This window comes from Lolium rigidum, chromosome 3, assembly GCF_022539505.1.
Source record: "Lolium rigidum isolate FL_2022 chromosome 3, APGP_CSIRO_Lrig_0.1, whole genome shotgun sequence".
NCBI classification, from domain to species: Eukaryota; Viridiplantae; Streptophyta; class Magnoliopsida; order Poales; family Poaceae; genus Lolium; species Lolium rigidum.
The window spans coordinates 125,466,139-125,490,172 of NC_061510.1; the positions used below are offsets into that span (position 1 = coordinate 125,466,139).

Consider the following 24,034-nt stretch of genomic DNA (forward strand, 5'->3'; position numbering starts at 1 on the left):
CTTCGATGCCTTTACTTTGAACTTATTGCTTTATGAGTTAACTCTTGCGCAAGACCATTGATGCTTGTCTTGAAAGTACTATTCATGAAAAGTTTTGCTATATGTTATCTATTTGTTAGAAACTATAGATCATTGCCTTGAGTCACTTCATTCATTTCATATGCTTTGTAATAGTATGATCAAGGTTATGTAAGTAGCATGTCACTACGAAATTATTCTTTTTATCGTTTACTCGCTCGGGACGAGCGAGAACTAAGCTTGGGGATGCTGATACGTCCCCGACGTATCCATAATTTCTGTTGTTCCATGCTTGTTTTATGACAATACTTACATGTTTTGCTTGCACTTTATGATGTTTTTATGCGTTTTCCGGAACTAACCTATTAACAAGATGCCACAGTGCCGGTTCTGTTTTCTTCTGTTTTTGGTTCCGTAAAGGCTGTTCGGGCAATATTCTCGGAATTCGATGAAACGAAGACCAAACCTCCTATTTTTCCCGGAAGCATCCGAACACCGAAGAAGAGTCGGAGAGGGGCCGGAGGGCCACCACACCATAAGGCGGCGCGGCCTGGCCCGGGCCGCGCCGGCCTGTGGTGTGGCGTCCCCGAGTGCCCCCTCGCGCCGCCTCTTCGCCTATAAAATCCCTTTCGACCTAAAAACACCGTACCACTTGACGAAACTTCGAGAAAGACTCCGGGGCGCCGCCACCATCGCGAAACTCCAATTCGGGGGACAGAAGTCTCTGGTCCGGCACCCTGCCGGGGCGGGGAAGTGCCCCGGAAGCCATCTCCATCAACGCCATCGCCTCCATCATGCTCCGTGAGTAGTTCCCCCATGGACTACGGGTTCTAGCTGTAGCTAGTTGGTATTCTCTCCCCTATGTACTTCAATACAATGATCTCATGAGCTGCCTTACATGATTGAGATTCATCTGATGTAATCGGTGTTGTGTTTGTCGGGATCCGATGGATTGTTACGTTATGATTGTCTATCTACAAAGTTTATGAAGTTATTGTTGCTGCAATCTTGTTATGCTTAATGCTTGTCACTAGGGCCCGAGTGCCATGATCTTAGATTTGAGCTCTATACTTATTGCTTAGATTGTATCTACAAGTTGTATGCACATGTCACCTGTCCGGAACCAAAGGCCCCGAAGTGACGAAATCGGGACAACCGGAGGGGATGGCGGTGATGTGAGGATCACATGTTTTCACCAAGTGTTAATGCTTTGCTCCGGTGCTCTATTAAAAGGAGTACCTTAATATCCAGTAGTTTCCCTTGAGGCCCGGCTGCCACCGGCTGGTAGGACAAAAGATGTTGTACAAGTTTCTCATTGCGAGCACGTATGACTATATATGGAAAACATGCCTACATGATTAATGATCTTGATATTCTGTCTTAATGCTATTTCAATCCTATCAATTGTCCGACTGTAATTTGTTCACCCAACACTTGTTATTGGAGAGTTGCCACTAGTGTAGATAGCTGGGAACCCCGGTCCATCTTTCATCATCATATACCGTTCTACATGTCATTGGAAGTAGTATCAACTATCTTCTCGGTGCCATTGCTCTCATATTACTATTACTGCTGCTCGTGTTATTGTTACTATTGCTCTCATATCACTGCTACTTTCACATCACCCTTGTTGCTAGTGCTTTTCCAGGTGCGACTGAATTGACAACTCGGTTGTTAAGGCTTATAAGTATTCTTTACCTCCCCTTGTGTCGAATCAATAAATTTGGGTTTTACTTCCCTCGAAGACTATCGCGATCCCCTATACTTGTGGGTCATCATTCTCCCCCGAGGCTGAGGGCTCTACCGGTAGCTATGTGGTTCATCTCTCTCTCCCATGGTGTGATCTTTATGAATATGTAGATGTTACTCTTGTCTATTATGCACTCTAGAGGTTACTTTAATATGAACTTCGGATTCACTCCACGGTGTAATGGTGATAGTGTGTGCATCGTGTGTGTTTCCTTTATGAAGTTGTGGAGCTTGTTTACTCTGGCTTGAGGGAGCTCTTGTAGCCCTACACAATGAATGGTGTTTGTTATCCAACAAGAGAGTGTTTGATAGTAGCAGTTATTTGTTCATCTATGTGATCATAGGCTTTGCAATCTAGATGTCATATGCTATTCAAGTGTTTTATTATGTGAACTTTGGAGTTACCGTGACCTCGGTGTAATGGTGACGAGTGTGTGCGCCGTGTGTAACTCCCTTATGAATTGTGGTGTGTTAGTACCTCCTATGAATGCTCACGGTGACGAGTGTGGGGTGTTTATTAGTACTTGGGAATACGCCTTTGAGATGTGCTTTTGCACACTTGCCCAATGAATTTGAGTTCTTTATCCAACAGGAGAGTAGTATGATGAAGTGCTTATATTTATATTCAATTATGATTGCAATGTTGAGAGTGGCCACTAGTGAAAGTAGGATCCCTAGGCCTTGTTTCCAAATACTGCAAACATCGCTTATTTACTGTTTTACTGCACCTTTACTTCCTGCAATATTTAATTCAGATCGCAATTACCGTTTACCACCATCTATACCACCTGCGTTTTAATATCTCTTCGCCGAACTAGTGCACCTATACCTCTGCCAAATGTATTAGGTGTGTTGGGGACACAAGAGACTTTTTGTATCTTAATTGCAGGATTGCTTGAGAGGAATATCTTTGACCTCTACCTCCCTGAGTTCGATAAACCTTGGGTGATTCACTTAAGGGAAACTTGCTACTGTTCTACAAACCTCTGCTCTTGGAGGCAAAACACTGTCTACAGGAATAGAAGCGTGCGTAGACATCAAGCTATTTTCTGGCGCCTTTGCCAGGGAGGTAAGGTAAAAGGTATTCACATCCTCCGACTACTAAGCTATTTTCTGGCGCCGTTGCCGGTGTGTGAGTGCTCGAAGTTATTTCCTTTAGATCCTGCAATTATATCTTTTTGTTTCTTGTTTTTATTTTCACTAGTTAGGCTTAATGGAAAACAACAAAAAAATTAGAGATCTTTATGTACTTTATATTGAATTAGGACATGATGTGTTTGAAGAGAGAATTAAAAAACCCATGGAACTTTGTTTGCAAAATAGTTGTAGCAATGTTATTAGCATGAACTCTTTGAATACTATTATTGCTAATGCTATGGAAGAATTTAAGCTTGGGGAAGCTGGTTGTGATATTTTTAGTCCCCCAAGTTTTGAGGAGAAAATTTTCTTTGATGATACTTTGCCTCCCATTTATGATGATTATAATGATAGTGGTATTTTGGGAGCACCTACTATGGAGGATAAATTTTATTATGATTATACCATGCCTGCAATTTATGATAATTACAATGATGGTTGTGATAGTTTTACTCCCACTAGTACTAATAAAATTAATTATGCTTATGTGGAGAGTAATGATACTTTTATGCATGTGAATAAGAATGCTTTATGTGATAGTTATATTGTTGAGTTTGTTCATGATGCTACTGAAAGTTATTATGAGAGAGGGAAACATGGTTCTATGCATCTTAATAATATTAAGTTTCCCCTCTTTATGTTGAGAATCTTGAAGTTGCGCTTGTGTTGCCTTTCTATGCTTGTTGCATTATGCTTTCATGACTTGTTTATTTACAAGATTCCTTTTCATAGGAAGTGGGTTAGGCTTAAATGTGTTTTGAATTTGCTTCTTGATGCTCCTTTTGCTTCATTTTCTATTTTTCATGTGAGCATCATTAAAATTACTGAGCCCATCTTAATGGCTATAAAGAAAGCACTTCTTGGGAGATAACCCATGTTTTTATTTTGCTACTGTTTTGATGTGTCTTGGAAGTTGTTACTACTGTAGCAACCTCTTCTTATCATGTTTATTTCGTTGTTGTGCCAAGTAAAGTCTTTGATAGTAAAGTTGATACTAGATTTGGATTCTTGCGCAGAAACAGATTTTTACCTGTCACGAATTTGAGTAGATCTCTCTGTAGGAAACTCGTAAAATGCTGAAAAAAATTAATGCGTGATCCTCAGATATGTACGAACTTTAGTTCAATTTGAGCTTTTTCATATGAGCCTGTTAAGTGCCTCGAAAAAATTCGTCTTTACGGACTGTTCTGTTTTGACAGATTCTGCCCTTTTATTTCGCATTGCCTCTTTTACTGTGTTGAGTGGATTTGTTTGCTCCATTAACTTTCAGTAGCCTTGGGTAATGTCCAGAAGTGTTGGGAATGATTGTGTCCTTGCTGAACATGTGAATTTTTGATTATGCACTAACCCTCTAATGAGTTTGTTTTGAGTTTGGCGTGGAGGAAGTTTTCAAGGATCAAGAGAGGAGGATGATATAATATGATCAAGAAGAGTGAAAAGTCTAAGCTTGGGGATGCCCCCGTGGTTCATCCCTGCATATTTCAAGAAGACTCAAGCATCTAAGCTTGGGGATGCCCAAGACATCCCCTTCTTCATCGACTACTTATCAGGTCACCTCTAGTGAAACTATATTTTTATTCCGTCACATCTTATGTGCTTTACTTGGAGCGTCTGTTTGTTTTTGTTTTTGTTTTTGTTTTATTTGAATAAAATCAGATCCTAGCAATCCTTGTGTGGGAGAGAGACACGCTCCGCTTTTTCATCTGAACACTAGTGTTCTCCGCTTTTACTTTTAATGTTCAATGGCGAAAGTTGATCGCTTCACTTATTGCTATTTGGTTGGAAACAGAAAATGCTTCATGTGGTAATTGGTATATTGTCTTGAATAATTTGATACTTGGCAATTGTTTTGAGCTCTCAAGTAGATCATGTTTAAGCTCTTGCATCATGTAGTTTAAATATATTAGTGGAGAACTACCATAGAGCTTGTTGAAATTTGGTTTGCATGATTGGTCTCTCTAAAGTCTAGATATTTTCTGGTAAAAGTGTTTGAGCAACAAGGAAGACAGTGTAGAGTCTTATAATGCTTGCAATATGTTCTTATGTAAGTTTTGCCGTACTTGTGTTTGCTTCAAACAACCTTGCTAGCCTAAGCCTTGTACTGAGAGGGAATGCTTCTCGTGCATCCAAAACCTTGAGACAAAACCTATGCCATTTGTGTCCACCATATCTACCTACTATGTGGTATTTCCTGCCATTCCAAGTAAATACTTCATGTGCTACCTTTAAACAATTCAAAAGCTATTATCTCTCATTTGTGTCAATGTTTTATAGCTCATGAGGAAGTATGTGGTGTTTATCTTTCAACCTTGTCATTTACTTCTGACAGACTTTCACCAATGGACTAGTGGCATATACATTCGCTTATCCAATAATTTTGCAAAAAGAGCTGGCAATGGGGTGTCCAGCCGCAATTAATTAACTTTCATTAATAATTCTCTTCACATGTTTTGCACTGATCTATCAGTAAGTAACTTAATTTTGCAAATAGACACTCCTCCATGGTATGTGAATGTTGGAAGGCACCCGAGGATTCAGTTAGCCATGGCTTGTGTAAGCAAAAGGTTGGGAGGAGTGTCATCAATAATGAAACTAAAATACATGTGTAAACAAAAGAGAAGAGGGATGATCTACCTTGCTGGTAGAGATAACGTCCTTTATGGGAGCCGCTCTTGAAAGTCTGGTTGATAAGGTAGTTAGAGTACTGACTACCATTCGTTGACAACAACAAACACCTCTCAAAACTTTATTTTTATGCTCTCTATATGATTTCAAAACTTAAAAAGCTCTAGCACATGATTTAATACCTGCTTCCCTCTGCGAAGGGCCTTTCTTTTACTTTATGTTAAGTCAGTTTACCTACTTCTTTCTATCTTAGAAGCAAACACAAGCAAATGTGTAAATAGGAGTAAACAACTGCATTCTGTTATGTACTGCTGAAAAGCAGGAATAAAATTGCGAGATAAAAACAATTGCAGCCAGCACAAATTATCTTAGTAGAAGATGCGAGAAAGTAACTACATAATGGGTATGCGTACCTGTGAAAAAGTCACGATAATAATAATACTTATCACGACAAGATATTATTTTAAATGGACTGTCGGAATTAACACATCAAGAGGCTGGAGAACAGAAGTACCGTGTAAAATAGCAGTCTATACACTTTAAAAGTACAGACACTGCCGCTGATGAGTAGAACACAACCTAGAAAATATAAGAAAAACTAAAATGTGAAACAACTTGATTCCATGTACAGAGTATGCGTTCAGAACCGTAAAAACTTAATTCAAAGGTATGATTTCACACCTCCAAGTCCACAAGACATGTACAGTGAAAGTGCTCAAAAAGGACATGTAAAGTGAAATGACTCAAATATGTTGGAAAAAAGATGCAAGTTCTGTTCCAACACCAGCTACACTTGCAAACTAAAAATGGACCCTATCAGTTTAGTGCATTAAAAACGTTCGAGATGAGATGAACTTCTCAAGATCACTCGTTTATAAGAAATGTAATTTACCAATGCCAGGGTACTGAAATTATCCTAAGCTTATGCGAGACACAATTAAAAATCAGAATAGATCTGCATTAATTACCTCGAGCATAGCTGCTATCCAACTGTCGGAGATACAAGGACGCGGACACAATTGTCAACTATAAGACTCACAAAAGAAAGCCTAATCCATGTGTCGCAGATCTGAATAGTGCACAACCTAGTTTTTAAGTTGACAATGTATAGCATCTACGGAACATGCATAAACATATCCATATGACCTTTTCCTTTCACAGTAATTGCCCTTTGCATACATAGTTCACAACATAATGCATGAGAATAACGATCAGTATCTTTAGCTGCCAAGGTCTCTCCAAGTCAAGGTGGTAGGGGCTAGGGTCCTACCGGGTCTAGGGCGGAGGTTGTAAGGGTGGAAGTGAGGGCGGAGAGGCTGGAGAGCTCGGCGCCGGCGGCTGGGCGCCGTCGCGGAGGAAGGAGGCGGCGGCTAGGGTTGGTGCGGCGGGGCGCAGGGGTCTCCCGTCTCCCTTCAGGAGACGAGACGATAATGATACTGAATATTGTCTGATTAATCTCGAAGGGATACAAGTGTTTATATAGGAGGACGGTCTTCTCTAAACCCTAATTTACTTGGGCTAAGCCCCTAATTTACTTGGGCTAAGCCCATAACTAGCCACTAGTGGGCTTCCTGCGTGTATAGGTCAAACCGACCATAACATCTCTCCCCGCCTTCTCAAACAGCTCGTCCTCGAGCTGAACGTCTGGAAACTGCTGGCGGAGATCTTCAAGCTTCTCCCAAGTTGCCTCGTCCTCTGGCAGGCCTGTCCAATGCACCAAGACGTGCCAAACACCACGGCGCTGCTGGGCCTTCAACACGCGAGCCACACTCGCCGGGGCAGGCTCGAGACGCCCATCCGAAGTAGGCGGAAGAGCTGGTGGTGCAGAAGGAGGGTCGCCCCGGTAGGTCTTCAGGAGTCCGACATTGAAGACGTCGTGGAGGCGCGAGCCCGCAGGGAACTCAAGGCGGTAGGCGAGCTTGCCGATGCGCTCCAGCACACGGAAAGGACCGGCGTAACGAGGGCCCAACTTGCGCCTGGAGCGCGGGTCCAAGGACTGGGTCGTCCGGTGAAGAAGGCGGAGCCAGACCCAGTCGCCCACCGCAAACTCCGCCTCGCGATGATGTACATCATAGTACCTCCTAGCCAGCTGCTGAGCCTGAAGAAGTCGCTGGCGCGCCTCAGCCAGTATCTCGTTGCGGGTACGCAGCAGGTCATCCGCCGTCTCAGTACGGGCCGTGCCAGACGCATAGGGAAGCATAGCCGGAGGTGGCCTCCCGTAGACCACCTCAAAGGGAGTAGTGTGCAGCGCGGAGTGGTAGGACGTGTTATAACAGTACTCGGCCCACGCCAGCTCGTGGACGATCCCCGGTGATGCAGCGCAGGTACATGGCGATGATCTTGTTGACGACCTCGGACTGGCCGTCTTTCTGAGGATGAAACGTTGTGCTCATGCGGAGCTTCACGCCCGCCAACCCAAAGAGGTCCCTCCAGACGTGACCCGTGAACACAGGATCACGATCACTGACGATGGAGGACGGAAACCCGTGGAGGCGAACGATGCCGTCGAAGAAGGCGCGTGCCACGGACGCCGCCGTATAGGGATGGCCCAGGGCGATGAAGTGCGCGTACTTGGAGAAACGGTCAACCACCGTGAGGATGACGGACTTGCCGCCAACCTTCGGCAGCCCCTCGATGAAGTCCATGGAGATGTCCGCCCACACCTGGGACGGCACGTCCAGTGGCTGCAGCAAGCCCGCCGGACGGAGCGTCTCCGTCTTGTTCCGCTGGCATGTGACACATGCCCGCACCCAGTCTCGCACCAGGGCGCCATCCCCTGGAATGTAAAAGTCAGCGCGGAGACGGTGCAGGGTCTTCTGGACGCCCTCGTGACCTGCAGAATGCGCCAAGGACAAGGCCTGGTGGCGCAGGTCTCCATGATCCGGCACGAAGATGCGGCGTCCATGGAGGAGTAGTCCCTCGTCCAGGCGCCATGGCGCGGCCAGCTCGCCGTCGGCTAGGCGCTGGCGCAGCTGCTGCGCATCCGCAGCCGTGGCAGTAGCGCGGCGAACCTCGTCGATGAGGGCGAAAGATGGCCCGGAGTGGATGCAGAGGGCGGCACCGACTGTGGGCGCGTCCGCAGTGTCGTCAATGTCTCGGTGGGACAGGGTGTCGGCGACTGTGTTGAGGCGGCCGGGGCGGTACTCGACGGTGAAGTCGAAGCCGAAGAGCTTGCTGATCCACTGGTGTTGCGGGACGGTGGAGAGGCGCTGATCCAGCAAGAACTTCAGGCTGTAGTGGTCCGTGCGTACACGGAAGGACCGGCCCCAAAGATACGCCCGCCAGTGGCGCACCGCCTGGACTAGCCCGATCAGCTCGCGCTCATATGTGGCGAGCTTGTGGTGGCGCGCGGCGAAGGGGCGACTGAAGAAGGCGAGTGGACCCTCGCCCTGGTGAAGTACGGCGCCGAAGCCAATGCCGGAGGCGTCGCAGTCCACCACAAACGGCTCGTCGAAGTCCGGCATCTGAAGAACGGGACCCGTCGTGAGGGCCCGCTGCAGGGTGGCGAAGGCCGTGGCCGCCTCCTCGTCCCAGGAGAAGGCGTCGCGGCGAAGCAGGCGCGTGAGGGGCGCGGCGATGAGGCCGAAGTCCTGTATGTATCGCCGGTAGTATCCTGCGAGGCCCAAAAATCCGCGAAGAGCTCGCGGCGACTGGGGCGTCGGCCAGGCGGCGACGGCGGCGACCTTGTCCGCGTCCATCGCGACACCGTCGGCGGAGATGACGTGGCCCAAGTACGCGACGGAGGTCATGCCAAACGAGCACTTCGAGCGCTTGAGATGAAGACGATGCGCTCGAAGCTCGTTGAAGATGATGGCCACGTGCTGCAGGTGCTCCGCCCAGGATGCGCTGTAGATCAAAATATCATCAAAGAAAACAAGCACAAAGCGGCGTAAGTAGGGGCTGAGCACGTCGTTCATCAGGGCCTGGAAGGTCGCCGGCGCATTGGAGAGGCCGAAAGGCATCACCAAAAACTCGTAGTGGCCATGGTGAGTGCGGAACGCCGTCTTGGCGATGTCGTCCGGGTGCATGCGCACCTGATGATAGCCCGAGCGCAAGTCGAGCTTGGGGAAGAAGCGCGCGCCATGCAGCTCGTCCAGGAGCTCGTCCACGACGGGGATGGGGAACTTTTCCTTGGACGTGACGGTGTTGAGGGCGCGGAAGTTGCCGTCGGCCTTGCGCACAAGGAGAACGGGGGCGCAGAACGGCGACGTCGAGATCCGAATGATGCCCTGTGCTATCATGACCCCCACCTGGCGCTCGAGCTCGTCCTTCTGCAGCTGGGGGTACCGGTACGGCCGCACAGCGACGGGCGCCGTATTCGGCAGCAGGTGTATGCGGTGGTCACAGGGCCGCGAGGGAGGGAGTCCCTGCGGCTCATCGAAGAGGTCGCCGTGCTGCTGCAGTAAGTCGGCCAGGAGCGGGTGCGCCTCGTCAAGCGCGGCGGCCATCAGGTGGAGCTGCGGGGATGCGCCAGTGCTGCCCACGCCCGTCCAGTGAACACGGGGGCCGCCCTCGCGCCAGAAGATGAGGGACAACACGTCGAGGTCCCACAGGATGGGCCCTATGGTGCTCAGGAAGTCGAGGCCGAGGATGAAGTCGTAGCAGCCCAAGTCGATGCCGACGCAGTCGATGGAGAACGACTCGTCGCCTACGAGCACGGGAACGTAAGACGATCCCCGTTGGCGACGGTGACGCTGTACTTCTCCGATCCTGCCGGCTGGAGAGCGAGGCGGCGCATGGCGGTGTTGGACAGGAAGTTGTGCGTCGAGCCCGTGTCCACCAGCGCAGTAAGACGCCCCCCATTGATCGTCACCGGGAGCAACATCGTCTTTGCCGTCTTGATGCCCGCCATAGCATGGAGAGAGACAACGAAGGCGGACGCGTCGACCGGCGCATAGGTCGTGACACCGGCCTCAGTGACGGTGGCGGCCGCGAGCTCGGCGGTGAGGGCCTCAACGTCGGTGTCGTCGACGGTCTCTAGGTAGAAGAGGCGGGCGCACGTGTGGCCCGGTGCGTACTTCTCGTCGCAGTTGAAACACAGCCCCTGGCGGCACCGCTCAAGCTGCTCCGCAGCCGTCAGCCGCTTGAAGGGTCGAGTCGGCGCAGGGGGGCCTGCGGGCGCAGCGGCTGGCGCGGGGCGGGGCGGTGGGCGTCGGGGCGGGTCGGGGCGCGGGACGAGCGCTGCCACGTTGCGCGTAGACCTGCTGCATGGCGATGGCGTGCTGCTCGTAGGCTCGTGCGTAGTACATGGCCGTCTGCAGGTCCTCAGGCTCGCGCATTTCGACGTCGACGCGAATGTAGTCGGGTAGACCGCCGACGAAGAGATCGGCGCGCTACCGCGCCGAGACGCCCGGGGCATGGCACGCGAGCGCCTGAAAGCGGTCGGCGAAGTCCTGGACCGTGGTGGTGAAGGCGAGGCGTCCCATCTCGGCGAGGCGGCTTCCGCGGAGGGTCGGCCCAAACCGCTGGAGGCACAGGTCGCGGAAACGCTCCCAGGACGGCATCCCGCCCTCGTCCTGCTCGAGGGCGTAGTACCAAGTCTGCGCAGCGCCCCGTAGGTGATAGGAGGCGATCCACGTGCGGTCGGCGCTGAGCGTCCGCTACCCCCGAAAAAACTGCTCACGCTGGTTCAACCAGTTCAGGGGATCGGTGGCGCCGTCGTAGATGGCGAACTCCAGCTTGGTGAAGCGGGGCGGCTGCTGTGCCAGAGGCGGGACCTCGGGGGTGCCCTCCTGGCGGCCCGGGTTGAAGGACGTGCTCGCGGCGAAGGGGGCCGCAAACCCGCCAGGACCGCCAAAGGGTTGGGCGGGCTGCTGAACCGTCGTCCGCGACGCAGTCTGAGTGTAGACGGGCGACGCGTCGATCCATGTGGGAATTGGCGAGGGCGAGGGCGGCCACCATGCGGGCTGGCCGTTGCTGGCGGCGGAGGCGGGCGGTGGGGGCGGCGGCGGGTGCTGGCCGGCCTTGATCTCCGCGAGCTCGAAACGGATGGTGCGAAGACTATCGGCGAGGTCCGCCAAAGTAGCGGGCAGGAGGTCGAGGCCCGTGGGGGCGGCGGCGGCGGCTCCCTGCAGCGCGTGGGCGCCTGTCATGGCGGCGGGGGTGGCGGGGGTGGTGTTGGTGGCGGCGGCGGACGTGGCGGTGATGGGGTCGACGGGGGGGGCTGTTGGAGCCCATGAGACCTAGGCAATCTGATACCAAAGTGGTAGGGGCTAGGGTCCTACCGGGTCTAGGGCGGAGGTTGTAAGGGTGGAAGTGAGGGCGGAGAGGCTGGAGAGCTCGGCGCCGGCTGCTGGGCGCCGTCGCGGAGGAAGGAGGCGGCGGCTAGGGTTGGTGCGGCGGGACGCAGGGGTCTCCCGTCTCCCTTCAGGAGACGAGACAGTAATGATAATGAATATTGTCTGATTAATCTCGAAGGGATACAAGTGTTTATATAGGAGGACGACCTCCTCTAAACCCTAATTTACTTGGGCTAAGCCCCTAATTTACTTGGACTAAGCCCATAACTAACCACTAGTGGGCTTCCTGCGTGTATAGGTCAAACCGACCATAACACAAGGGGCATAGGCCAAGGACCAAGCCATGCTCCTATCACAACTCCATGGGAGGGCGCACATAGATCATGTAGTCCACAACATCATATGATGTGCAATTACTGGCATGTGAGAACATAAATCTACTATGACTTTAGGTAAGCATGTACAATACAAATGCGCTCTGACATCATAAGTTGTACATATGTAGAAAAATAAAATAAAAAACTGAAAACACATGAATTAAAAACTAAACCTGTATTCTGGTGCAATATTGAAATCGACATGTGAGAATTAATTTGTTTCTATGGATGCTACTACTATAAGGAAACCAAGGTATCCGACGAAAGTCATAACACGAATATAAGGGACATTATGTCAATTTCAAGATCCAATCCACCGGCTCAGTCTTCCGGAGGTGCTCATAGAGGTAGGGGTGTGCGTGTGTGCGTTCATAGGGGTGAGTGTATGCGCGTGTATGTGAGCGTCTGCGTTTGTACTGTGTTTCTCAAAAAAAAAAAAAGAACCAAACCTGGTTAAGAAGTAATTTGACATGCCAATTGCTTTGAATTTGAGAAGATGTCAAACTGAAATAGGAGGGAATCCAGTAAGTACATAAGAAAATGTCTGTCTCTCAGAATTATAATGAATGAACATAATCATTTTGTTGACATCCAATACTGCCATCTGATATATATTGAACTAATGAATGTACAACACAATAGATGTTCAAACCATTGCCTACCAGCAATTTTCAGTCAATGGAGCGTGCAGCTTCAAACGCCCCTTGACAGTTCATCCTTCTTGGTTCTTCTGTTCGATTTGCAATATCAATCCCCAACCACTTGGCCAAACACCAGAACTAAGAAAGACCCAGCGGTAATCAAGGAAAATCTCAGAATCCGAATCAAATCATCAAAGCGGCAACGAAGATTGCAACATACAAGGGAGCAGCCGACCAACTTCAGTTAGTGGCCTCTACGGAAATCATCAATGTTTCCATGCATCTATCATCTAATCAGTTCGCTTGTACATTACTATATATTTACCTGTCATATCTCACCTAGCATCAAACTCACACATAAATCTGTTGTTAAATGGATTTCATACTGGATCTAGATCTAAATGTTAGAACACAAAGAATCTTTTGAATAATTAGTACGTGTGGAATAGAATTATAGTACATGAATCAACCCGCGATTTGTTTTTCTTGATGAGGTGACCATCCTCGATTCTCCATCCGGACACACCAAAATCCCGAAGCTGGTCATGAGCACCCTTACCTTGACCCAGCCAATGTATGCGCGCCGAAGCCACCGGCCCCCTCTCCGTACGCCAGTGCAAGCTCCGAGCTGCACGACCTCTTCCTCTACAGCCCCACCCTACGGTCCCAGTCGACCGGGGAGAGGTCTTGCGGAGGGGAGGAGGAGGACGGGGAGGTGGAGGTGGGCCGGGGTTGTGGAGCGGACGGACTATCGGATGTCGAGCTCAAGGTGTAGCTGCTCGCCGACAGAGAGAGGCGACGGAGGAAGGGGAGGATGGCGGCGCTGGAGAGGACGGAAGGGTTTGCGTTTTGATGAATGCGTGGAGGAGGCATGGACAATCGGAATATTTTTTTGGGCTTGGCCCATATGGACGCGTGCGGGATAGGCTGGGAGGCGGTACGATGAAAGTTTGGTCGTTGTGAGAGGTAGGCAGAATAGGGAACATGTTCCTCCTTTTTAACTAGTGTAGATTGTTCCGTCTACTTGCAAAGAATTGCAGATAAATTGTTATTGTTTGTGTTTACGGCCGATCCAAATCTAGTTGGGAAAACGCAGCCACCCCTCCAGTAAAATCAAAATTGAAGTGGAAAAAATATATTGTTACTTATAGAATATTATGTTATCACAATATATTTAAGTGGAATATAGGGTGTGACATTTAGGGAGGCTGTAGATAGGTTCGTCAAATATAGAGAGTGAAATTAGTGGATCCCAATAAATGTTGGTGCAAACCCTAGTGGTAATATCCTAGAGTTCCCGAGATGAAACTATAGAGAGATAAGTTTACCGCTTTTGTTGGACTTGTTATAAGAAGACAAGCCACGGAGAAAGGGCACAATGCAACTAAGCTTACGCGGGTTGGTCAATTTTTGAGTCAAGTATTATACGCCACATATAATAAACGAAGCCATGCCATATCAAAATGGAAAATAGTTTGGAGCAACGCTGAATAAGATTCTCCGCTGCCGCTTGGGTCACGCCTGCCGGACCTCGTGCAGGAACTCATCCTCCGCGGCGCCGAAGGACTTCCAGATCACCTCCGAGCTCATGCTCCCCTGCTCCGTGGTTATCATAGGTTATCATAGGAAGGGGCTGGAGCGCTGGTACATGAAGGCGACGGAACCTCCGTGGTTATCATAGGTTATCATAGACGCCAGCGAGCGTGGCGGCTAGAGATGCGAGCACCAGTAATTGAAGCCGCAGTCGCCGTGATGTTGGGCGATGCCTTGGGGCCGGAGTTTGTGGAGTCGAGCCGCGACACCTCGCGCACCGAGGAAAGGTAGCCCAGACGCGGGTTCCAGGGCGGCGACGAACCATAGAAGATGGGGAGTGAAAGCGGGAGGCAGAGTTGTACTAGTAGCTAATTTGGTCAAAGCGGCGCGAGATGAAAAATTAACCGTGTGAGAAGGTAACGATCTGCACTGAAAATCCTTGACGTGTCAAATTTTAATTGGCTGAAGAACTACCATCAACGGTACCTAAATAGCTAAATTTTTTAAAGAAAGGGGGTCAGCTTTGATATATATAGTATATATGAACCTCCACAACATATGGGAGCTCATTAAAGCACCTATAAGTCATGTCCCCCAAACCGTTCCCCAAACGACGCCGGATCAAGTGTTTGGGGGACATGTTTCGTTCGTGCCGCGTTTGGGGGACATCGCTTCACAGCCGCGTCCCCGAAACGCCGCCCCCAAACATTAAAATACTCTTTTTTTTTGTTTTTGCATTTTTATTTCAATAAAGAGAAGAAACATTCCACAAACTAATACATAATTGACAACATGGTTTACACGAAGATATTTGGAACATGGTTTTCCACAAACTAATACATAGTTTGAACCATGGTTGACACAAATATAAAAACATTGCAAAATAACTAAACCTAACTAGTGTTGACGTCGCAGGTTTCGTGTGTTCGCTGCCAAGAAAGAACACTCGCAGGCACACCCAGTCACCCAAACTGAAAAATTCAGCTGTTGACGGTGCCCCTGTTGGTTCCTTCGAGGAAGAACAACCAGAAACCTCCGTGCCTATTTTCGCTGCGAAGAAACAACACTTAGTTGTCATCCTCCTCGGCGTTGTCGCCGTGGTAGTGCCAGCGGCAGCGTGTCTCGTCGAACACCTTGACGCTCATGTCCCCCTCGCCAAGGTAGGAGAACATGAGCACGAAGCCGGCTTCGAGGTGGTGGTAGCGCGCGGACTTCTCCCAACCGATATGGAGGTACATCTTGCCTCGCGCGTCGTCGATCACGTCCACGATCCACCGGCAGGAGCCGCATGCAGCCTCCCGCAGTTGCAGCGAGCCAGGCTTGTCGCCGGCGAACGTATCTGGCAGCCTCTGGATGCCGTGTGGGTCGCCCTTGAGGACGACAACGAACTCGAACAACACTTGCCGCTCCTCCTCCTGCAGGTCCGACAATGAAGACGACGGCGTCGCAGGCGACGGGGAGCGTGCAGCTCTGCCACGGCCACAACCACGACCACGGACGCGACCTCGGCCTCCGCCTCTACCAGCCATGGAGTCTACTCTTGAGATGGTGGCGGCTAGGATTGGGGAGAGAGACGCTATGGTTTGTGTGTGAGAGGGACGATGAGAGAGCGGCCCTTTTTGTAGGCCGGAGGGAGGCGGGGGAGCAGTGTCGCTCATTAACGCCGACACGCAGAGCTAGGCGCGACGAGACGCTTCGCTGCGCCTCTGCGGGAACTGCACCGTCGCTGCGCGCCAATAACTTCTGTCGCGAGGTAGGCGACGGTTAGGTTAAACTTCAATGTGCCGCTGGCGCGTCGGTCCCGCCACTCCTCGCCTCGCTTTTCGTTGTGTCCGGCGTCCCCGAAGCGTCCCCTGTAGCGGGGACAGGCTCGGGGCGCCGGACACCGTATCGGACCGCGCCGGATAAAAAAAGGCTTTGGGGGACGAGGCTGAAAACGTTTTTCTATCCTGCGCGCCCCAAATCCCTTTGGGAAACAGTTTGGGGGACCGCGACTGGAGATGCTCTAAGGACATGGAATTCAGAGAAGATTGCCCAGTGCTTCTTGCCTTTTGATGTTGCAGTTATCAAGCGAATACCCATATGCAATCGGGCTCTACCAGATTTTTGGTCTTGTCATTATGAGAAGAGAGGACAATTCTCATTCAGGTCGGCTTATAGGATGCTAGTTGATACTACCTCTATTTCAAGGAATAATGCGACCTTAGTTTACGTGTTTTTTGTTTAACCAAGAATTACTTAAAATAGATAAACATTGTGTGTGTAATTAGTATCATTAAAAAGTTCTTTTCAGTATGAATCTAACGATACTAATTATATATAATATAATCAAGATTTTGTTGCTCAATTTTTGTGGTCAACGTTCGTTTTAAAATACGTGTACGTCTTATTCCTTAAAATGGAGGTAGTACTAGACAACGGCGGGAGGCTTGGTTGAGTGGGTCATCATGTGGCTCAAATCTAGATGTGGAAGGTGCAGTTCCCTGTAAGCTGAAAGTTTTCTTATGGCAGTTGGCAAATACCGACAACTGATCTTCTCCATCATCGTAATATGGCTACAACATCAAAGTGCATTTTGTGCTATGGCAAGAAGCGCTTGGGCATTATCTGTTGAGAAACTAGTGGATCACTTATTTCATTCCATGGAACCTTCGGTGAAACAGTAGATTTTTTTTTAATCTAATTGAAGCACCATCTCATTCAAATTTCGCCAAGCTACTGGTCACAGTTTGGGCAATTTGGATCGCCCGACGGAAAGCTATTCATAAGCAAAATTTTCAAAGTTCGTTATCTACTCGTTTGTTCATTAGGAGATATATGTCTGATCTCCAACACCTTGTAAAGCCTATAGTTCAGAAACCTACTCAACCCGTGGCAAGAGTGTCGAGCTGGCTGGCTCCACGTATCTTCTGGCTTCTACAAGATCACCGTCGATGGAGCTATGCCTCGTACAAGCAATCCAGGCGTATTCGGTACTATCTGTCCAAACCATGAAGGCATATTCATGGGTACAGCAGCGACAATTTTTCCTTGCATTTCAGACCCAAATGTTCTTGAAACTTTGGCTTGTAGGGAGGCTCTAGCTGACGTGAGTCAGGTCAGTATTACCTCAGACTATCAAGGAGTTATTAGAGATCTAGCAGATGCTTCTGGAGGTTCTAACGCATATGTTATTTGAGATATCAATGAGTATTTGTTTAGTTTTGCTGCTGTTTGTTTCACGCATGAACGAAGGCAATATACTGTAGAAGCTCACAATCTAGCCCGTGCAGCTACATCTCTCGGTCCGGGGCGCCACCTATGGCCGCTAAATCCCTCGGAAATTGTACTGATTCGTATGTCAGTTTCAAAGATTATTGCTTAATAAAGTGGGACGGTTCATCTCAGAAAAAAAAACCTAGGGGTGTACACGGATCGGATCGTATTTTGCTCATATCATATCCTCTACCATATATTTTTATTGGATTCGAATCAGAACATATATTGATCGATTTCGGATTCGAATGCGGATATACCGGACTGTGGATTCGAATTAGATATGGAGCGGACTCGGACCGGAAACAAAAATAGTCGGATATATACTCTCGTCGGTAGATAGTTATAGTTCTCGCAAATCTCGAGAGAAATTTAAACTTTCACTTTTGTGCAGTTAAGAAAAAAGAGACACAATGCGCTAGAGACTCAAGCATTGGTAGAAAATTTAGTGCTAAACATGTTGTGCTTCTTCCAAAGGTACGGAATCCCCAGTCCATATCACAATTTAGGTCGATCTCACTTTGCTCTGTTTTATACAAGATTTGTGCAAAAACGGTTGCAAATCGCATGAGACCGGTGTTGGTGGAGGTTATTAGTGTGGTGCAGAGCGTGTTCGTCCCGGGACGCCTCATCACCGAAAACGCTCTTGTGGCGTTTGAGTGCATACACTCCATGAAAAGGAAAAAAAGAAAGGGAAGAAGGGACATTGTGCTGTCAAACTGGACATGATGACGGCTTACGACCGAGTGGAGTGTCCTTTCCTTCAAACCATTATGCACAAGCTTGGATTCCCGCCAAGAATGGTTGGGCTAATTATGAAATGTGTCTCGTCGGTACAATTTTTGGTGAAGGTCAATGGCAACTTACTTCAGCCTTTTGTTCCCTCTCGAGGAATCCGACAAGGCGATCCGATATCACTGTACCTCTTGAACCATTATAATCACGGTTACATTGATAGAGGCATGAGAGTTTGCAACAGATCACCGTGAATTACTCACCGGCCTGTTATTTGATGATGATAGTTTGATCTTCATCAATGCAAGTGTAGCTAGTGCATCAAGTCAGAATGCTATCCTTGATATTTGTAATGTGGCGTCAGGCCAGTTGGTTAATAGAAGCAAGAGCTCTATATTCTTTAGTCCTAATACACCTGATCTAGTTCGTGAAGCAGTGGAACGGGAGCTTGATATTAATGTTGAAGCTTTCTGTGAAAAGTATCTTGGTCTACCGACAGCGGTTGGCAGACTCACAAGCGAGGCCTTCGAGTACATTACTGATAGTGTAAAGAGTAGCATGTATGGATGGGCTGAAAAACTTCTATCCTATTCAGCGAAAGAAGTGCTTCTAAAGTCGGTTATTCAGGCGAAATCGACGTATAGTATGAGCTGTTTTGATCTCACCAAAGGATCGTGCAAGAAACTCATATCTCTAATGGATAAATTTTGGTGGAGTGGAAATCTCGATAAAAGATCAATGCATTGGCTCGCTTGGGAAAAATTAGCAGTGCCAAAGATGAAAGGCGGTATGGGTTTCCGTGACATGATGCATTCAACTTGGCATTCCTAGGCAAGCAGGATTGGCGGTTGTTAACATCACCAAACTCCTTATGTGCACAGGTCCTGAAGGGACGATATTACCCGGACCGTGCCTTCATGGAAGCGACGGCACCTCGCGCTTCGTCGAGGACATGGAGGGGCGATACTTGCTGGGAGACGGGCTCTGGAGTTGGGCCTAATAAGAAGAATTGGCACTGGCCATACAGTGTCTGTGGGAGGATAGATGGATCCTAACACCAGGACTATGCGCCCAATGGGGCGACTTATTGATACCTAGGTGGCGACAGTTGATGAATTGATCACTGATGAACACCTGTGGAATGAAGAGAAGGTTCGTTCAATTTTTCTTGCCCCAGACGCTGATGCTATCATGCGGATTCATTTGAGAAGAAGCATTGGGGAAGATTGGTTAGCTTGGGAAAAAGAGAAGTTTGGTTTATATACGGTTCGTTCCGCATACAGAGCTCTGGTTTTCAATGAGGAACACAATATTGTTGCCCAGGATCTGAATAATACGTCCTCGTCTGATCAAGATGAGAGTTTGTGAAAAGTGTTATGAAATCTCAGAGTAGTCCCCAAGGTACGTATATTTTGGTGGAGGGTTTTAAAGCGCATTATGCCTGATTATTCGACCCTCACCCGACACCATGTCATGGAAGATAATACATGTGGAATTTGCAAGGCTACCTCTGAAAACCTCACGCACGCACTGATTGAGTGCTCTCATGCCAAGCTGTTTTGGAATGAAGCGAAGGAGATTATGAATATTAAACTCCCACGGCCGCATCCGGACACATGGGAAGGATTTGCTTTGTGAGAATTTTATCACAGAGATAGATAAACCAAAGATAATCACTATTATGTATCCTGTTTGGGATTCAAGGAACAAGTGGACTCATGGTGAGGTTAGATATAAACCTCAGGTGACCATGGAGTTTATTAGAGATACTTTGTTATCTCTTGAGCTGCCGCCGGTACAAAAGACTCATGTCCCTAGGAGCTCAGATTGCAGCTGGGAACCCCCTATGACAGGAACCATCAAGATCAATTCGGATGGGCTCTATCGGCTGAAGAAGGGGTCGCAGGAGGTGGCAGGGTCGTGCGGGAAAATTCCCAGTTCTTGTGTGCATGGTGCAAGATCTATCCAGGTTTGGCCGACCCCCTAACCATTGAAACTTTAGCTCTGTGGGATGCTGTGGCTTTCGCGGTGGCGAGAATTTTAACCACATTGTGTTTGAGATAGACTATGCCGAGTGGTGCGTCTGTGGAAGGACGGAAGGATAGATCGTTCTGTTATCTCACTGATCTTAGATGAAATTTGTGAGCTAGTTTTGTCGTTTGAAGTTTTTAGTTTTAGTTTAGTCCGCCGAATTGCCAACAATGCGGCCCACAATTGCGCAAAATTTGCATGCAATAATGTGACGTCGCGGCTTTGGCAGGGGGCGAGTCCTCAGTTTTTAGTTCATAGCCTCAGGGATGATTGTAACTCTATGTGTTTGAATTAATAAAGCTCAGCGTATTCTCCAAAAGAAAATTGGTAACTCAATAATTACTAAGCTTACAAGATTGGCCTTGGGTTTTCACTCAAAAATCGGATTATCCAATTTAAAACATTTGAATTATCCAAATTAAATTTCGGATAATCCATATCCGCATGCTATTTGATATACCGTATCCTATATCATATCCGGAGCATCACTTGAAATCGGATATCCTTATCCGTTGAATTTTTTAAAATATAATATAGATACCTTAAAACGAATTCGGCCTGTTGGCTGCTCCGTTTAGTTCATGAAATTAGCTCATGTTCCTATGTTTGTTTTTTGTTCGCGTATCTACTCTATCTTTCTCTGTTCTACTTTGGTAGTTACTGAAATTTGATGAAAAATTACTCACGATCCTAGACACTGGAATGTTCTAAAATTGTTTGATAGTCTTCTTTTTTATTTGGCTGTGTGCATATAATATGAATAGTAATTTTGGGTCCAACATATGGCTAAGAGTAAGGTACCTGCTTGTATTTGTTTTTGCAACCTATCTGTTTGTACTAGTTTATGCAAACTAAGTATGTATGTAACGATGTAATCTTATCTGTCTGTACTTGTTTGTGTAGGTGTCCCCTTCAAATATGAATTATCATGGTAAACTTTTCCCGCAAACCACGAAGTACCCGGATGTTTCCCATCTAATTAACATAATGAATTGTGTAATGTAGTAAACTTGGTCATATGGTAGTCATTGGCTTCCATTTTGCAAACCTGGTTATATGGTAGTCATTTGGCTTCCATTTTGTAAAACCTGCTTATGTGCGGTGACAACTTATCTATGTTATGTTGACTATGTTGTAATCAGTTGAGAACATATTAACGATCGATATTGTAAGAATTTAATCCGTATCAGAGTCATGTGTGCTATTATTTTGTGATATTCATTTATGATTGTGTGGAATATGAGAATATACTGAATTTTGCCATTCATATATCTAAATTACTCAAGTGTTGGTCGGCAAAAGAAACACCGACCGATTGTTAGAAGGAAGCATTCTGCGGCACGTTCCAACGGAAAGTTGGTGGGGAAAACTTACCTCATCCGAAGTTCGGCCTTCAAAGAAAATGTCGGTCGAGAAAGCTTGATGCATGGTGTCGAACTGTCGGTCGGCAAACCTTTGTCGGTCGGCAAAACTAATCCCCGACCGACTTTCTGTTGGCGTAAGCGCTTTCCCGACCAACTTATCTATTGGGGTTCTAGTGTTGTGGTGTAGTGTTTGTCTCGAATCCTTCGCCTTGTTTCTATGTTGTTCCTATTTACACCGCCATAAAAATTGATAACCCTACAAATTTTGTAGCGCCTAGCGCCCCCTCCCCCTACCCATTCAGGTACCTTGTGCGATTAAAACAGCAGCTTCCATTGCATCGTGGACATGGGTAAGAAGCAAAAACTAAGATTAGATATACGAAATAGGACAATTTATCAAAAGTTATACACTTGAAATTCAGAAGCTACATAACTTATGAATGAATGCATCATGGATGTTGAATTCCATGTGCTAGCTGTGCCGAATTGCTACCACCACTACATAAGGTACAACTAAATGGAGATAAAAGTAACATCTATGATCAGCAGGTGTTATCAAGGGTTACGGATAGCCTACGCGAGCTGATTGTTGATTACGTCAAGTGATGATGAACCCATCACTTGGATGAAATTGTGTTATCTTGCGAGGTCGAGTGCCGGGTTACACCACCACCCAATAGTTCGGCACTCCGCGTCTCTGCCACCTTCTTCAGCACACCGTCCACCGCGAGATCGAACGCATCCTTCACCGTCTCGAGCGTGTACCTCGGATCGGCGTACACGAGCCCCGGCATGAGCCTGACGACCTCTTCCTGCATCTCCCGCACCGTCGCCGGCGGTATCCTCCTGAGCGTCTCCTCGATGCTCACGTTGCCCGCGCGCACGTCGTCCTCCGTTATGAACACCGAGTAGCGGGTGTGGTCGCTGGGCAGGTGCCACTTGTACTGGAGGTACGCGGAGCGCGGGTGGAAGAAGACCGGCACGCAGCCGGCGACCATGGCGTCGAATGCCGACCGCCGCGTGGCCGAGTCCCCCCGTGGCTGGAGGCAGAACGTGGAGCTCCGGAAGAGGCGCATGATCTCCCCGGGGTGTGGCACTGCTTTTCCCCGCTGGCGCAGCCCAGATGGCGGCAGGCGGACGACGCGGCGCACTGGTCGATGATGTCCGGCCTGATGGACTGCCATTCGCGCGGCCTTGGCGCGCCCACGAAGGACATGAGCCACGGGCGGTCGGCGCTCCTGATCCTGCGCTGCCACTCCAGGACATCGGCGTCTGTCCGTGGGTGGAAGTAGGTCGGGTAAGGCACAGCCATGTCGCTGCCGCCCCCCATGACGGAGGTGGACGACTCGATGACGAGGACGGTCATGTTCCTGACGGCGTCGAGGAGGAGCAGGTTGGTGCCCCACACAGAGATGTTGATGGTGTCGCGCTGGAAGTCCCACGCCGTGCGTCCGGCCACGAGGAAGTGGTCGCGGCTGCTCGCCCTGCGCCACTCCGGGCGGCTTGTGAGCCAGCGCGCCAGGTCGCGCGACGCGGCGTCCCGCGTTGCCTCGTCGTAGCCCCACTGGTGGAGCGAGAACTCAAAGCCGGCGTAGAACGGGACGAACACGGCGGCCGCCGTGGAGGAGTCGTTGGTGAGGCACTCGTACCGCCGCATGCGGGCGTGGAAGATGGCGTCCAACCCGAACTGCTGCGTCGCGTACCAGCCGCTGGAGTTGGTGAGCGCGCCGCCGCCCGGCGCCTCCCCGTCGACCTGATCAGGGTGTAGCAGCGGCTCCCCGAGGCCGGCGTTGCTCACTTGCTTGCACATGTCGGGCCACTGGCCCTCCAGATTGGCGCAGCCGGAGAGCATGTCGGCGTTGAATCGTGGCGGGAGCTCGTGCACATACACGTAACGTCCCCTGCATGGATCACTGCTGTCAGCGCCGGTGCGGCTCACGTCGCTCGGTGCAACCGTGTGCACGGAGATGCGGACGTAGAGTATGCAGGCCCAGAACGCCGCGGCGACGACGACGAGGAACCAAGGCCGTGTAACGGCGGCGGACATATCGTCTTGCTGGGTGGGGGCGGCGGTGGTCCTTGCCTTCGTTGTTGTAGAGAGTGGCCGTCCGGGGACATGCGTAGGGCTGCCCCGCACGGCGTTCTTGGCTAGACTACTTCAGGCATACATTGCAGAGTTGCCAGTTTGCCCCTGCGGGCCTGCGATTGTTTATGCGAGCATGTGAAGAGGTTCTTTTCTATCTCCGGCCCCAAGATAGGCACCGCAGGGCACGGCGCGTCCTCTGAATCTTGATCCACCGAATAATGGAATGCGTGTAGCGCAACTCCAC

General features: G+C 49.0%; 1 long non-coding RNA gene and 1 pseudogene across 1 annotated transcript; both read right to left on the reverse strand.

Annotated features, from left to right (window-relative positions):
* Nucleotides 1-5,842: 5,842 nt before the first annotated feature.
* On the reverse strand, nt 5,843-13,594 carry LOC124702282. Its single transcript, XR_007002403.1, has 3 exons — nt 12,808-13,594; nt 12,595-12,649; nt 5,843-6,108 (listed from the first exon to the last, which is right to left on the reverse strand). It is a non-coding gene; the product is annotated as an uncharacterized LOC124702282 (long non-coding RNA).
* Nucleotides 13,595-22,191: 8,597 nt separating this feature from the next.
* LOC124695480 lies at nt 22,192-23,751 on the reverse strand (annotated as a pseudogene).
* Nucleotides 23,752-24,034: the final 283 nt, after the last annotated feature.